General features: G+C 45.8%; 1 protein-coding gene across 3 annotated transcripts in view; it reads left to right on the top strand.

Moving 5' to 3' along the window:
* The window catches only part of CILK1 (ciliogenesis associated kinase 1), a 488,937-nt gene that overhangs the window by 350,477 nt on the left and 124,136 nt on the right, over window positions 1-14,324 (top strand). The gene's annotated exons all lie outside the window — the stretch shown is intronic.

Here is a 14,324-nt window from a genome sequence, read left to right as displayed (position 1 = left end):
GTTACGTACAATCATTGTATTTCCTGTTTTAGACTAGGCAGTCAGTAGAAATCCACTCTGAAACCCCAAACAATAGGGCATAAAAGAAAATCCTGTGCTTCAATGAGTTCAAGTACCACATATATATGCTGCTATTGGTGCTCCTGAAACATCACACCTCATATAATGCAGTGTTTTTGTCATGTCCCAGTGCCTGAGATGGAGCCATTGTCGGGCGTCAGCTCTCCTGGCTCTAGGTTTTACTAGCATGTGGTAAAGAACCATCTGTAGACTTTGGGCCCAATATCTTCAATTTCCGCTTTTGACCCTAACCCTTCAGTTCCGCCTTCTGGTTTTACCCAGGCCCTGGCCCACTCTTGGATGTTCCTTCCTTGCTCCTTTGGCCTTCAACGAGATTGCCTGATCATACTTTGTCTGATCTTGTGCTATTTTACAAGGTTGATTGTCTTGATGACTCAATCTCCCCCCCATTATGGGTTGGTCTCTCTGCTAGTTCGGACCATGGTCCCTGATTTGTTAGGCCCCCTTTCCAGTTGGGCCTCCACAGCTGTTCCTGTTCATTTGCCCATGATATCACTGTATTTATTAATTTATTGCATTTATTGGCAGCATCCAAACCGTAAGTATCACAGCGCTGGTCTTGGTGAAATAGCAGATAGAAGGAAAGGTACAAAATCGGGCAAAGAAAAAGTAAGTACACAAGTAAAGGTCAATCGGAGACAACTTGTCATATTTGTCAAAAAGCAGAGTCTTGTTTTTTTTTGTTTTTGGTACTGTGTTCAGCAAATTGGGAAATTAGTCATTTTGCAGTGACAAGTTTCCCCTTCTCTCTGTGGCTTCACTGCACCATCTGGAGTCTCGTTCCAGCCTGTGGATAAGGCTTTTAGAGCGAGGTATGGTTGTCTGGTAAGTTTGTCATAACTGGGGAGCCGGGGGGGTGGGGTAGCTGTTCTGTTGTCCGGTCACTGGTCAGCAAAGTGGAGGTTCTCCGGCAGTTCCAGGACCTGTTTCCTCTCACAGATCCTTCAGCAGACAAATATTTTGGGGATACCGCCTGCTGCTCATAGCATCAGTCCTAGTTTGTATTGGGCCCCCGTATTGCAGGTCGACAGTTGAGCGCTGCAGAATACCCTGATTTGATGTGAAGATTTCACCCTGTATGACGTAAGTGATGCCATAAACAAGGTACAAGCTCTTGATGTGTAGTACTATGGAAGATAAAGAGTGTTTGAATGTGCAAACATCTGGATGGAATCAGAGGTTCTCTTGCTTAAGAAAGTCTGTGGTCGGACACTGGGTTGTTAGATTAGGGTCTTTTCACTAGGGCCAACTTATGAGAATGTCAACTTTATTACGCTCTAACTTGAGATGGTATAACCTAAGACATGTGACAGATCTTTAGGAATTACCTCTATACTATCACCAGGTAGCAGTCCCTAAAGATGGTTGGAATCAAGGATTTTCTGTGCACCGAGAGGTTAAAAAGGGTCTGCACATATGTCTTTGTCACACTTTAAACATGGAAGGTGTTAGGGCAGAATTCTGTTTTGGGTGGTTCTGTGGTCTCATTTTATGGGAGCCCCTATTCGTTTTGCTTTTCCCCACTTTATTTTTTGAGTTTTTGAATTTATTTGGTGTTCAGGGGGAAATCCCTTTATACAATTTTAAGGTATATGGTATTGGGTAGCTTGTTGGGGCCAGGTCAAAGGAGGGCCTCTCTGACACTTAATATATGCTCCAGGGAGATTTTCTCACCCAAGGGTGATTGTGTCGCCCCACATTAGTTTAAGTGGGTAGGCTGGTAGCAGCTCTAATATTTAGTTTTGTTTTCACTGGGGTTGCAAGCAGTTTTACCATGTTAGTAGTAGCCCAATGTACCTTTTATGGTTTAAGTACTACTTTCAGCCATTTTGTTTTATGGGCTTCCTTTGCTCAGGGAAACCACAAGGCAGGCTTTAATTGCTGGTCTGCCAGTTTGGGCGCTTTCTGAGCCCAAGATGGCAGCGTCTGTAGTGGTTTTGACTGGTTAGAAATATTTCTGGCCCTGTGCAAGCCACTACACTTCCTTTGCAAGCTGGGCCTGGATGTTTGGTAGTTGTTGAGGCATGCCCAATTGACTGGCCGCCACACATTTGTTTTAACTCCTCTAATGGGATTGGTGAGCTGGGAGAAGCCAGCCCTTGAGAGTAACAGGGATATATAGGGGGAATCCCCTCCTGAGCGCAGTTCTGCCTGATTTATGGAAGTTTGTTGCAACCAAATCTGCTTCTCTCGTTGCCGCCACCATTGTCCTGCTTCAGGGGCCATTTTGGCATTTTTGGATCCACAATGCCACTCAGTCCCGATTTAGCTCTACCCCGAAGTCTCCCTTCAAACTTATCAGTAGGTGATCCATTGGGTAATATGTAAGCAATTGGAGGATGGCATGTGCCCAAGAAATATTGTGTTTTAACAGCTGTGATGATTCACAAGATGTCATCACTTCTCCTCAGGGGAGCCTTTTCCCATGAGGCTAGTGAGGTACGACGCTACCCAATAATCCCCCTAGGAGTGGTGTAATGTGGGAGGACCTCGTGGGGAGGGACTCGCCCTATGGGGGCAAGGACGACCATCTAGGGTACAGCCTATTGGGCCACATGCTCTCCATTCCCTGGATGCCCCTTCCATACTTAGGCATTTCGTTGACAGTAAACCCATGTATTTTTGTAGCACGTGGGATATTGCAGAACATACTGAGATGAGGAAGAACACAAGCATGAAGAGTCACCGGAGGCATGAGGAGTGCCAAAGAGGCATTATCTGCGAGTGTTGATGCTGCGCTGATGTTGAGTCACGAAGATTTGAAGGAAAGTGAAGGGGGACTAAGGGGATCCGATCACAGAAAAGCCAGGAGCCTGCTGGAACCCGGGAGTTTCGAACTCCGAGCGAGGGAAAAGACTGCCAGGAGCAGGGGACCGCGAAGGTGCATTGGGACTGTCGAAGCGGATGAGGAGAGCAGAGGAAGCCACTGACAAGGGACCCCATCCCAGGAAGGACCAGTGACATGCCGCATTCCATGAGAAGGTAAAGGGAGACATGTGAGACCCGGTAGGGATATGGGGGGGCAGAGAGAGGGACGCAATGGGATGTTCCTATTGGGGAACAGAACTGTGTAGAGTGTGTCAGGGAGGATCTCCCTCGTCCCAGTAGCAACAAGGCAGCTACTGAACACTGGAAGAGTAAAGCAAGCATCCGAGGAGAACGTGTTCATCACAGTGGCCGCCATAAGCCCACTGACCACCAGAGAAGGGTCTGGACCCATAGCAACACTGAAGTAAGCATTCAAGGAGAACGTCCTCGCCACAGTGGCAGCCATAGGCCCACTGACCACCAAAGAAGGGTCTGGGACCCCAACACGAGATCTGAGAACGCGGCAGCAGATAAGGGTCTGGTACTTCGCTGGTAGCGAAAGAAAGTGGGAAAACATACATCAAGTTTGAAAACATGAAAGAGAACTATTTTAAATACCAGGAGAAGAGAGTAATTCTCCTGAAGACAACACAAAACCTCTTGGGACAGATTTAAGAGACGCCAGGGGAAGGGAGTAATTTTCCTGGTCCAACGCGTCAGGTTGTGCAAAGACTGTGTGGAACCCACAAGCCAGGATTATGGAGTCCTTCCCCCTGGCAACATTTTTTTAAGAGAACATTCTTTTAAACACCACCCAAATACCAGGAGAAGGGAGTCATTCTCCTGGGGAAGGAACTTTCTGTAGGTTATATTAGTCTTTAGTTGTAGTGTAAGGAATAGAAGCAGGTTGTGACACAGGACCGTGGGCATTGGTTTTGACTGACATTCTGGCGTATTCTTTAGTATTAGTTTGAGGCAGGGAAACTCCTCTTAGATGATGGGGATAGTGAAGGTCTTTTTCCAATAATAAGTCCATAACCACAATCATGGCACGTTTGTGTCAGCTTCCTTCTTTGACACCCTTACACAGCCCCACGGAATGTTTATCCAGTATAGTATTCTGTGCAGGATCGCAAATTTCCTAAAGCTTGAGTGTCACGCAGTGGCGTAGATGAAGAGATTTCCAAAAGCCTTTTTTATCAATGGCAAACATTTTGTACACATTTTCAAAGGAAATTAATATTACTTATCTGAAGCACATGACCAGTAGGAATTTGTTCCATGCTATGGGGCCTTCTGGTATTAGGTAATAGACCTTTTTTCTATCTGAGGGTTGCGGGGGCAGGGGGACTATTTAGGAAGACAGTATGATTTAGAAAGACCACTCTGTGCAGTCACGAAGCACACAACCAAGGCGCAGAATTCCTGAGAGACAAATTATGCCTACATCAGCCAACAAGAACACTCAGATCAAGCAATGACATCCGTCTGGAACCGAAACCCTACAACAAAAGAAAACTCTGAGGATAGTCTTTCTTTCACCAAGCACCGAAAACATGGAACGACTTACCAAAGAACATATGTAACACAAGAAACCACCTGCTATTCAGGAAACTGCTCAAATCTTGGCTCTTCACTTCGTAACTAGAAGACTGCCCACAGACACGGACGCACGGACAAGGACACAGACACGGACGCGCGGACACACAGACACACACCTAAAACAATGATGAATGAAGATATCGATCCCGGTCCCACCAAGCAATTGACTACAAACAGAATCTAGGAAGGCACTCCACGACATACCAAACCAGAAACTGGGAGATAGCAATAATAAGAGGATACTAAAAACTGAACACTTAGGCAGACCAAGACAGAAAGACTTGGACGATCCATCAAAAGCACCCTGACCCTGAACCACACCCACGCCCCAACAGACCTATGTCACAACAGATAGCAATGGAATGTGGGCATCCAATCCTCAGCTCCTATACCTCAGGGGGAGAATAGACATACCCAATCACATTATAGTAAGTTCATTAGAATACAGCAGGGAGTGCACCGCGCCACTACAGTCAGACGGGCAAGAAAGGAAAGCAGCAACTAACCCCTCCCTTGGGGATACAAATTAAATCAAACAAGATGTGCCATAACCAGGATTCACACCACACTAACCCAACCTTCAAATCTCTGGATACCTAACCCACCCGAAAATTCACACAACCATCTCTCACCCAGCAAACTGCACACACTTTACCACACTGCATCAACAACAAACCAACAACAATACTCACACCAAAGTTCAGCGAACTGTGTATACCGAACTGAAGCTGCCAAGAGCAAACCACCTCTCTCTCTCCTACTCCCTCTTTGCCCGGCTAACCCAACCCGCCCCCCTTCTTGTTTTACAGATCGGCCAGAGCGCCTGGGGATTAACTCTGTTGGTGACGGTGCGCAATATAAATACCTTTAACATTTAACACAACTGCGCGTAGGGGCTGACTGACACAGCAGGACCAGGAAGCGGCCAAGAGGGAGATTCGGGTATGTTTGTGTGTGTTTGGTGTATGTATTTGCGTGTGTTGTGTGTGTTTTGGTGGGAGGGCAGCAGGGGCTGAGGGAGTGAAACCCCCGATTGGCAGTAAAACAGTGACGAGTGGGTGGATGGATGGCCGCCTAAAATCTGTAGAAAAATAATCAGTCTTTTGGTTAGGCAACCCACACAAATCAAAATAATGACATAGAACCGACCTCCTCCCTTCCTCAACTGATCATTTCCCACATCAGCAGAATATATGATAAATAGGGGGATACATCTGGATAATTTTTAGATATAGTTCCAGGCTTCTTTGAAACCTTGAAGAACTTGATTTATCTGAGTAGCTGTGGCCGAATTTCCCAAACATTGAAGAGTGGTGAATGGGAATAACAATGCAAAAACAACATTGCACTCACATTGGTTCATCAGAACCCTGAATTTGAACGCTTGTTAGGAAAGATTTTCTTTTTGCGCCCCCTCCCCCAGAGAAACCTTTTTTCTTCACTGGCCTGTCTAAGCTCCTCTGTTTTGTGGGCTGTAAAGACTGAAGGGGGGTATCTGTACTCCTGATCTCTATATGGCAGAGTAGAAGCACAGAGCACCTCAGCCAAGTTTCTCTAAATGGTAACGTTGGACGAGCAATCAAGGCTTAAGCGCTCAGGAGGTGATGTGGGCTGGTTCTTAAGTACAGTGTAGTCCCCAAGCACCACAAAGGAATGTCCACACACTATGTTAGTGATAACACAGTTCTTTATTAAATAAGGTTCAAGGTATATACACATATAATAACACACTTTGTGCTCAGGCAATACTATAATGATAAATGTACAATTTCTATGTGGTACCACAATTATTTGACTCCGTTAAAATGCACCAACTGCTGACAGTTTCAAATGACATACAAATCAATAGAAAAAGGTATCAACCATAGACCTTGGAGGAAAACAAGTTGGTTAAACAATTGCCAGAATACTGGGCCCCTACCAATAGGCACAGTTCTGTGTGAGGATCCCCCTCACCTGCGCAACCTGTAAATAAGATAATAAACAAGCCCAGTCCATATATATGTTCTACTACCCCAATGTGCGGTTATAGGTCAAAGGATCGTAAAAAAAAGGGTTGAATGACAAAAGGGTTGAGTCAATTCGACCGAAAAAAGGATCAAATTATTTATTTATTTTGGGGAGGGTCCTAAAAAAACCTAAAAAATCCCTTTTAAAGCTACACTAGAGCAAAAGCCCCAAGCCCCACAAAGGAATGTCCACACACTATGTTAGTGATAACACAGTTCTTTATTAAATAAGGTTCAAGGTATGTACACATATAATACACTTTGTGCTCAGGCAATACTATAATGATAAATGTACAATTTCTATGTGGTACCACAATTATTTGAACCTTATATTTAAAAAATGTATATATATTTTACACATTTTTTTCAATCCTTTGGTTTTCGGTCGAATGCACTCGACCCTTTTGCATTTGACCCTTTTGCTTTCGACCCTTTAACTGGACACCCCAATGTACCTGGTTCAGCAGAGTTTTACGTCTGGTCGACGGATCCTTCTTGAATGAACTCCCTTTAAGGCAGGAGCCACGGATCGTCGAGATCCCTAGAAGAAAAGGCGAACAATGTTGTCAAGACAGCAGCTTCGGTCCTTGCGGTGCTCGTTGTCGATCGGTCGTGGACGTCCTGCGAGGATGAGGTGTGCAGTGCACCTCGGCGACGATAGTTTGTTGCCGCAAAGCATATCAATGAAGAACGTAGGTCCAGCAAGGGCGTCGGGTCATCAGCGGTTGGCATCGGCGATCAGGATTTGACCACGACTGGCTTTCGAACTTTCTCCAGCAGGACAAAGCGGTCAATGGTGATGAGCAAGGGAGTCCTTGATTCAGATGTCTTAGGCAATGGAGCGTTGCAGCTTCAGTAGACTAAGATGGGCTACAAAGTAAGCATCAAGTTTCGACTTAAGCTTCTGAATGATGTCCATCAGTGAGAGGTCCCCAGATATACTGTTCGGTCTCTCATTCACTGTGCTGGGTCACACTCAGGCAATCGATCATTCAGAAGGGCAGGCAGGCAGCCAATCAGGCTCACAGTGCATTCAGGCCATTCTTCTCCATCCAGACACTCACAACAAGGAATGTGGATTGGGACAAGCACCCAGCCATTCAGCACTGCACATTGCATTCATACCAGTTTCGTGCAGGGTAAGTGCTTAATTTGGGCCAGTGTTTGCCGGTGGGCAACACCAGCACTCTTTTTTTTTTTTTTCTTTTTTTTTTGGGCACCGGCACTGAAGCGGGCTGGCACAATGGTAATCTGTTTGTTTTTGTTTTCTCTGCTTGCAGGCAGCTTGCAAATGCAGGTGTGTGGCTGGCTGGGCCTGATTACAGGTCTTGCGCACTTGTTTTCTGTTTGCATGGAGCTCGTAGCTCCACAAGTCCATGCACTTGTCTTTACCTTTCATGTAAGACAAGTTACAAGACAAGAGCCTGGCGGGGCGCAAGAGCGGTGGCCCCGCCCCACCGGTATAAGTCTATATATTGTTTGCGCAAACAGCGCAGTGAACAGCCAATGAAAACTATACATTCTGTGTTACTATGCAGTATTTGAAATTCTGTATAGTAACACAGAATGTACAGTTTTCATTGGCTGTTTACCAGCCAATTAAATGTATTCTGGACTTGGTCACGTGTGGGGTGGGTGATGGGCACTGAGCGCCACTTTCTCACTTCACAGTTAGCCCAGGGCATGGTTGACTCATCTCGTCGTCCTCCAGTGAGCAGAGAACATGCCTGACTGAGCCAGCGACATGCGGTGCGTGCTGCAGCCTAGTCACAACTTGCCGCCCTTGAGTTTCAGATTGGGTGGGTGGCCCTGGCCCACCCCGACCTGAACAGTCCACCCGACGGCCGACGCAACTTCAACAGTAAGTCTTGGGGGGGCCCCCATCAATCATGTAAGTGCTAGCGAAACCGCAACAGGCTGCTAAACAACGCTTTGGGGCCACAGTGGGTCACCTGAGTGATTATTCCTGTAGCCTGCGCTTTACGGTTTCCCCAGAGCTGGCCTGTCCACTTGATGTTTCAAACTGCTTACTTATACATCACACCTGCGGGGGAGGCATACATAATCAACTGTTACACTTCGGGGGCCAACCAAATGAGTGTGCGGTGGAGTACTGCCAGAGCGCAACCTTGCACCACAGTCCTATCTCGGCAAATGTTATTTTGTTGATGGCTATGGTTAGGATGCTGGTGCGACGAAATGTTAGTGAATGTACGGTAATGGTTGCATTTTCCAATTACGGCAAGTGTGACAGATGGCAAATGAATCGCTGAGGATGAACAGGTTGTTGAGTAATGTTTTGGGAACAATGCAGGAGTACCAGACACGCAACGTCATTGAGCTGACTGGTCTTAAGTCCGCCCAACCCCCTGAAATGTTAGCTGAGGCCGGGCGGCGCTTCCGTGCCCTTTAACAGTTCAAAGGATCAGGAACATGGTCCGTTTGGCAATTTTTTTTCTTCTGAGGCAAATCTACTATCTGCTTGGGTGATGGCTCAGATGATCAAGCACTGTCCATTTCCCAGAGTCCCAGCCCCTGTGAGAGACACAGGCTGCGTCCCTGGCCCTGCAGCCAGTGCCGTAATGAACTAGACAACACCTTTCTTTTGTCATCAGCAGGATAGCCTTTCTTATGCATGATGGTGAATTTCCAACTGAATGACCACCAGTCACCTTGGCAATATGTGACAGTTAAAGCGAGCACCACAATAAAGCACCCTTTGAAAAAAATGTGTTCGTACCCATAATGTCTAATAGCTTTTTATGCTAAAAAGTAAAATTTGCTTTCATGTCATTAGTTGAATGTTCTTAAAACCATAGATAACAACATGCTGGAAGTTTGTAATGAATCTCCAAACCCTAGTGAGTTTATGACACAACTTATTTTATTGTGCGTCTTAAAGCGCTGAAAATAAAGTGGTTAAATAGATATTTTGCCTTTTGCATCTTATAGTTTTCCATTCAGGATGTGGAAAATAAAGGTACACTGATATTATTTTGGCCAAACATGCTGCTATAGGCATTTATTTGTTGTCATGATGCTTTACTATGCAATTTGTGTATTTTGCAAGTAAACTATATAGGACAGTATTATTGTAGGTCTCGAAACCCAACACTTAAATATTTGTTCTAAGTAAAGCGTGAAAGAACTGGTGGCTGTGCCCAAATTGCAGATTGGGTTAAAATCCCTGCTTTGCTGTTTAGCGTGTGATCCTGGGCAAATAATGTAATCTCACCCTAACTGCAACTGAAAAAATTGGAGTGCTTATAAGTGATTACGGTTACACCCTTACAATAGGACAGTTTTAATAACTAGGAACAAATTGGTGTACCCTGGTGCTCCTCTGCTAGTGACTCTGATACCGTCACATTGAATTGCATTATTGCTGCACTGGTCCTCCCCCAGTCTCGTATCACTTGATTTGGCAAGCAGACATAGGGCCTCATTACAAGAGTGGCAGAATGGGTTAACGGGTGCTGCAAAAGGATGCGGCCCTGTTAAGACCATTCCGCCACATTACGAGGTCCCCTTGCGGGACCCGCTCTGCACGTCTGGTTTCGCCAGACGTGCAGAGCGGGTCCCGTGAGGGGAAGAGGGAGCTAACAAACGGGCTGGTCGTAATCGGCCCGTTGTAAGCTCCCTCCTCCATTCCCATTCAGCCCTATGTGGGCTGAAATGGGAATGGGGAAGGTCCGGGCCCGGGTTCCTGGAGGAAGGAATTACCGGGCCCTCCGAACTCGGAATGGCCCTTAATTCCCCATTCTGGGAACCTGGACCCGGACCCGATTTTTGGCAGCAGCCATGCCGACCAACAGCGGCATTGCTACCGCCAAAGTTGTAATGAGGCCCATAGTCTCACCAGCCAGTCAGTGCACGAGAGATCTAGTAAAGTGGACTAACTGTTGTAGAACCAACATTACATTTTCTCCCCTGTTGCTCCTAGCCACTGAAGTAGCTTGGGCCGTCCAGAGTACTGCACCACACTCTGCAATGTCTGAAGAAGCTGTAACTTGAATTGCCTTTGCTTGTGCTTGGCTTCCGTGTTTGAAACATGGGTTTGCAAATTGTATTGCTCGGTCAGAAATCCTCTCACAAGATTCCCCCAGCTACACTCGGAGCCATTTGGGACACTGAGTGGGTTGGGGGGCGGGGGGACATTTAACAAAATTGCCAAATAAGATAACATCCATAGTTTTGCACTCATTTTATCAAATGCATTATCACTTCGAGAACAGCAAGTGTGGTCCAGATGTCTAACAAGTATGTTCTAGAAGTGTGTTTAAATGCACTCTTTTGCCTCTGCATGTGCCGGAACCACTAAACCTACCATAACAATTGTTTTCCAACTTTAAAGTATTATACTGGGCTGGTGGTGGGCCGATCTAGGTCTACCGCTGAACTGGCCCGGGATGCACTGCGGGTGGCGTCAGGTGGCCCCAGGGCCGGCATTAGGGGGCCAAGATTTATTGTGCCCTGGCACTTTTTTTTTTAATTATTTTTTTTTACAAATTAAGCATTGGGCAAGGCTGTCTCATTCATTGTGTCACATATTAGAAACTTGTCACCCATAACATGAAGTGTATATTGGTCACACACTCCATTCACCCAGGTCCCACTCCACGGGCGTACCCCCAACATGCAGTCTTTGGGAAGGCTCCAGCCAGTCTGGCCTGGACTACCCCCACATTACCATATACTTCCACCCAACAGCCAGTCAGGGAAAAAGGACAGAGTCTGGGCTTCCCATGACTTTGGGAAAAAACAAGGTAACCGGCAGTAGAAATCAAGAGGCCCCTATCGGGAATCAACTGATTCCAATGGCTGGCCCTTGGTATCCCAAAATGGAGGATACTCGGAGCACCCATCAAATTCAGCATGGAGCTGCCACCAGCCTATACCCTGCTCTGTGGGCCACACACAGGTGCCCAAAAACATACACTAGGGGTACGGGGTAAAACCCAACCCATGGGTGCCATAAGGATATCCCAAGGGTCTGTTCACCAAACCAAAAAGAGGAAGAGCTGCTTGCTGGAGTCCTGAATGGACTCCTGTGCAGAAAATAACAGAGAACACACATGACAAAAGGAGTACAGGACAAGGACACAGGCCCTGTCTGTCCAATGCATTTCCAGCATCACATGGGCACTGATCAGTCCCAATGCTATCCTGCACACATCAACTTACAGTGACGTACAGTAGGGACACTTTGTGTCCTTGTAGCTTTATTTGTAACTTTCTGATTAGAAACCTGATGTGTGTCAAAGAGCTGCTGATGGCAGCACATACCTTTCTACCATTTTCTTTTTATGGTCTTGTGCTCTTTTGCATTTCACTGCATAATGCCATTTAGAGTACCACATACGCTAAAATGGCTGGGAATCATACCAAAATGTCACCACGATTTTGGCGACATTAATAATACTGCGCCTGAGCGCAGTACAGATATCCCAACCCCTCCATTACACTGACTAAGGTGAGCGGGGATTGCAGGGCTGTCACCCGCTTGCCTTAGTCGGTGCAATGGGGGTCAGGGGTTGCTGTGGTGTCCCCATTTACCATTATGGTAAGCAGGGGATAAGTAATCAAAAATTTAAATTAAAAAAAGGACCCAGCGGCGTCAGCACAGCCCCACGTAATTGGGAGGAACTGACGCCACAGGGGTACAGGGCAGTTGGCAGCGCACACAGTGGTTCGCTGCAGTAAAGGTAAGTGGGGGGGGTGCAGGTTGGGTGATTGCGGGCTGGGGCAAGCGGGCAAAAGGGATCTATCTGATCTCTGCACCGTAATTGGAGTCGACATTTTCATCAGCGGAATTACGGGCGGCGCAGTGATCACATAGATTCAAATGGCTGTGCCACAAGATTTCTGCTTGTCCTTTAGCTGTCTTGTACTTTGAATTGACCTTCTTCCTGCTGCGCCAGGACTACATTTTCCATGCATGGTAAGCCCTTTCCTGGGAATGCTCCAGCAGCTGTGTCCATCCAGATGTGGGGGCTGGAACTGTCTGGTCCACATCCATTCCAAGTCTGTGTTGCTGAGCATATCAGATGTGTTGGCCAGAGGCTGTCCATGATTGGACAACCCTGGGCAGTTTGAATTTTGCAGATCTTAACCATTGGTGGGCTTGGGGACAACTCTAGCTCGAATTCTAGATAAAAGGGGGACTAATGCAGCCATTCTTCAAATGGTTGTTGGGGCCAAGAGCCCTATGAACAGCCCTACAGATGAGGGGTGTATCGGCCACTTTTATGCCCCAACAATAGACTGATACTTCCAAAAAACAAAAATGGGGTGTAAAAATACTCCCAACAAAAAATAAGAAACAGACACGTAGTACCTTGTAGCCCTGCTTTCACCCACACAGCTTCATGGATACGTTTGGACCAGTAGTGCACATAGTACCACTGACGGAAACCACTATTATTACTGCCTATTTGTAAGAAGTGAACAGGTATCTTTTAATGTGCATCAATAACTAGGTGTGCAAAGCAATTATTCTTACAAAAACATTTCTGTTTTCCAGTTAAAGCATTCTTACTCTTATAAAAAAAATACTCCCATTGGGAATTGGACTTACATTTTTACTCCCATAAAAATAATTTTACTCACTACTTAAAATAGGGAGTAAAATACTCGCACTTCAAATTCCTATCTGGAGCCCTGCCTACGAAGATGAGCATCCTGCTGAAGCCCCTGAACCTGTCATCATAAGTGAGCCAGCAGCACTTTCTTTAACCATCCCGCCGAAGCCCAGCTCCTCTGCAGAATTCCTGAAGACCATCATCAGTGCTTTCACACCTGGGCTGATGGGAACAACCCGTCTCAACCCCTGCTTGAGGATCCTACCCTTGGAAGCCTTCAGAAACATCCCAGAACAATCCTGTGGTTTGACTATGTTAAATTTGCATGGAATACATTGTTTTTTGAAAATTGATTAGCAGTGTTTGCAAAGTGAACATTTTCTTGATTAGCAACAAACTTACTTGATTAGCAATTTTTCTACAAATCGTTTTACTATAACCAGAAGTTATTTGCTGTGAAGACACAAAATTAGCAATAATACAGCATTTTTGTGTACTTACGAACTCAGATGTTAGTAAGATGACTATCTGTAAAATGTACATTTTTATCTGCATGAAAGTACACATAAAAAGAAAAGAAATATAAAAAGTCACTGAAAACATTTTTTAGTCCACGGATCTGTGTGGCTCGGTGCTGTTGGTGCTGTATACTGTATACATGCCCCCTCATGTGCTATGTAAGGAGAAGGTTTGACATTTTGTAAATGAAAAAGTTTATAATGTTAGAGGAAAGTGAAAGCTGGAGACTAAGTATGGCGTATGCTGTTGAGGCAGGTAGGTTATTGGCAAGTACAGACAGACAAGATGGCCCTTGCCTGTCATTGATAGCAACATATTTCAATTTAGCAATAAATACTACTTTTGTGGGCTGGGGAAGACATGACACGCCCCTGAAAGCAGTTGGCCAGGTATGTCCAAGAGCAGTATTGCAGCCCTGCCTGCTCCAAAAGTCCTATTTCTGTGGATTGTGGGTCTGCTTAGAATCACAGGCTTTGCATAGACCGATATCTAGTGGTTGGTGCACAGTATTACAGCACTTATTTTCTAATTCGAAAAAGGGCGTTGACGGAGCGTGTTTGTAATACTATCCCTACTGTGACATGTACAGGGCCCATGATCCTTCACGTGTTAAGGTCCTCAGATTGTTTTTTGTTTTTTTTTGCCATCATGTTGGTCTCATTTCAGAGTTCCAGTTTTTTTCACGATCGACACAACATGCGCCTCTCGACAGCATCTTTGCAGC

Source organism: Ambystoma mexicanum, chromosome 4p (genome assembly GCF_040938575.1).
Source record: "Ambystoma mexicanum isolate Mex_15411 chromosome 4p, UKY_AmexF1_1, whole genome shotgun sequence".
NCBI lineage: Eukaryota > Metazoa > Chordata > Amphibia > Caudata > Ambystomatidae > Ambystoma > Ambystoma mexicanum.
This window is presented reverse-complemented; position numbering and strand designations above follow the sequence as displayed.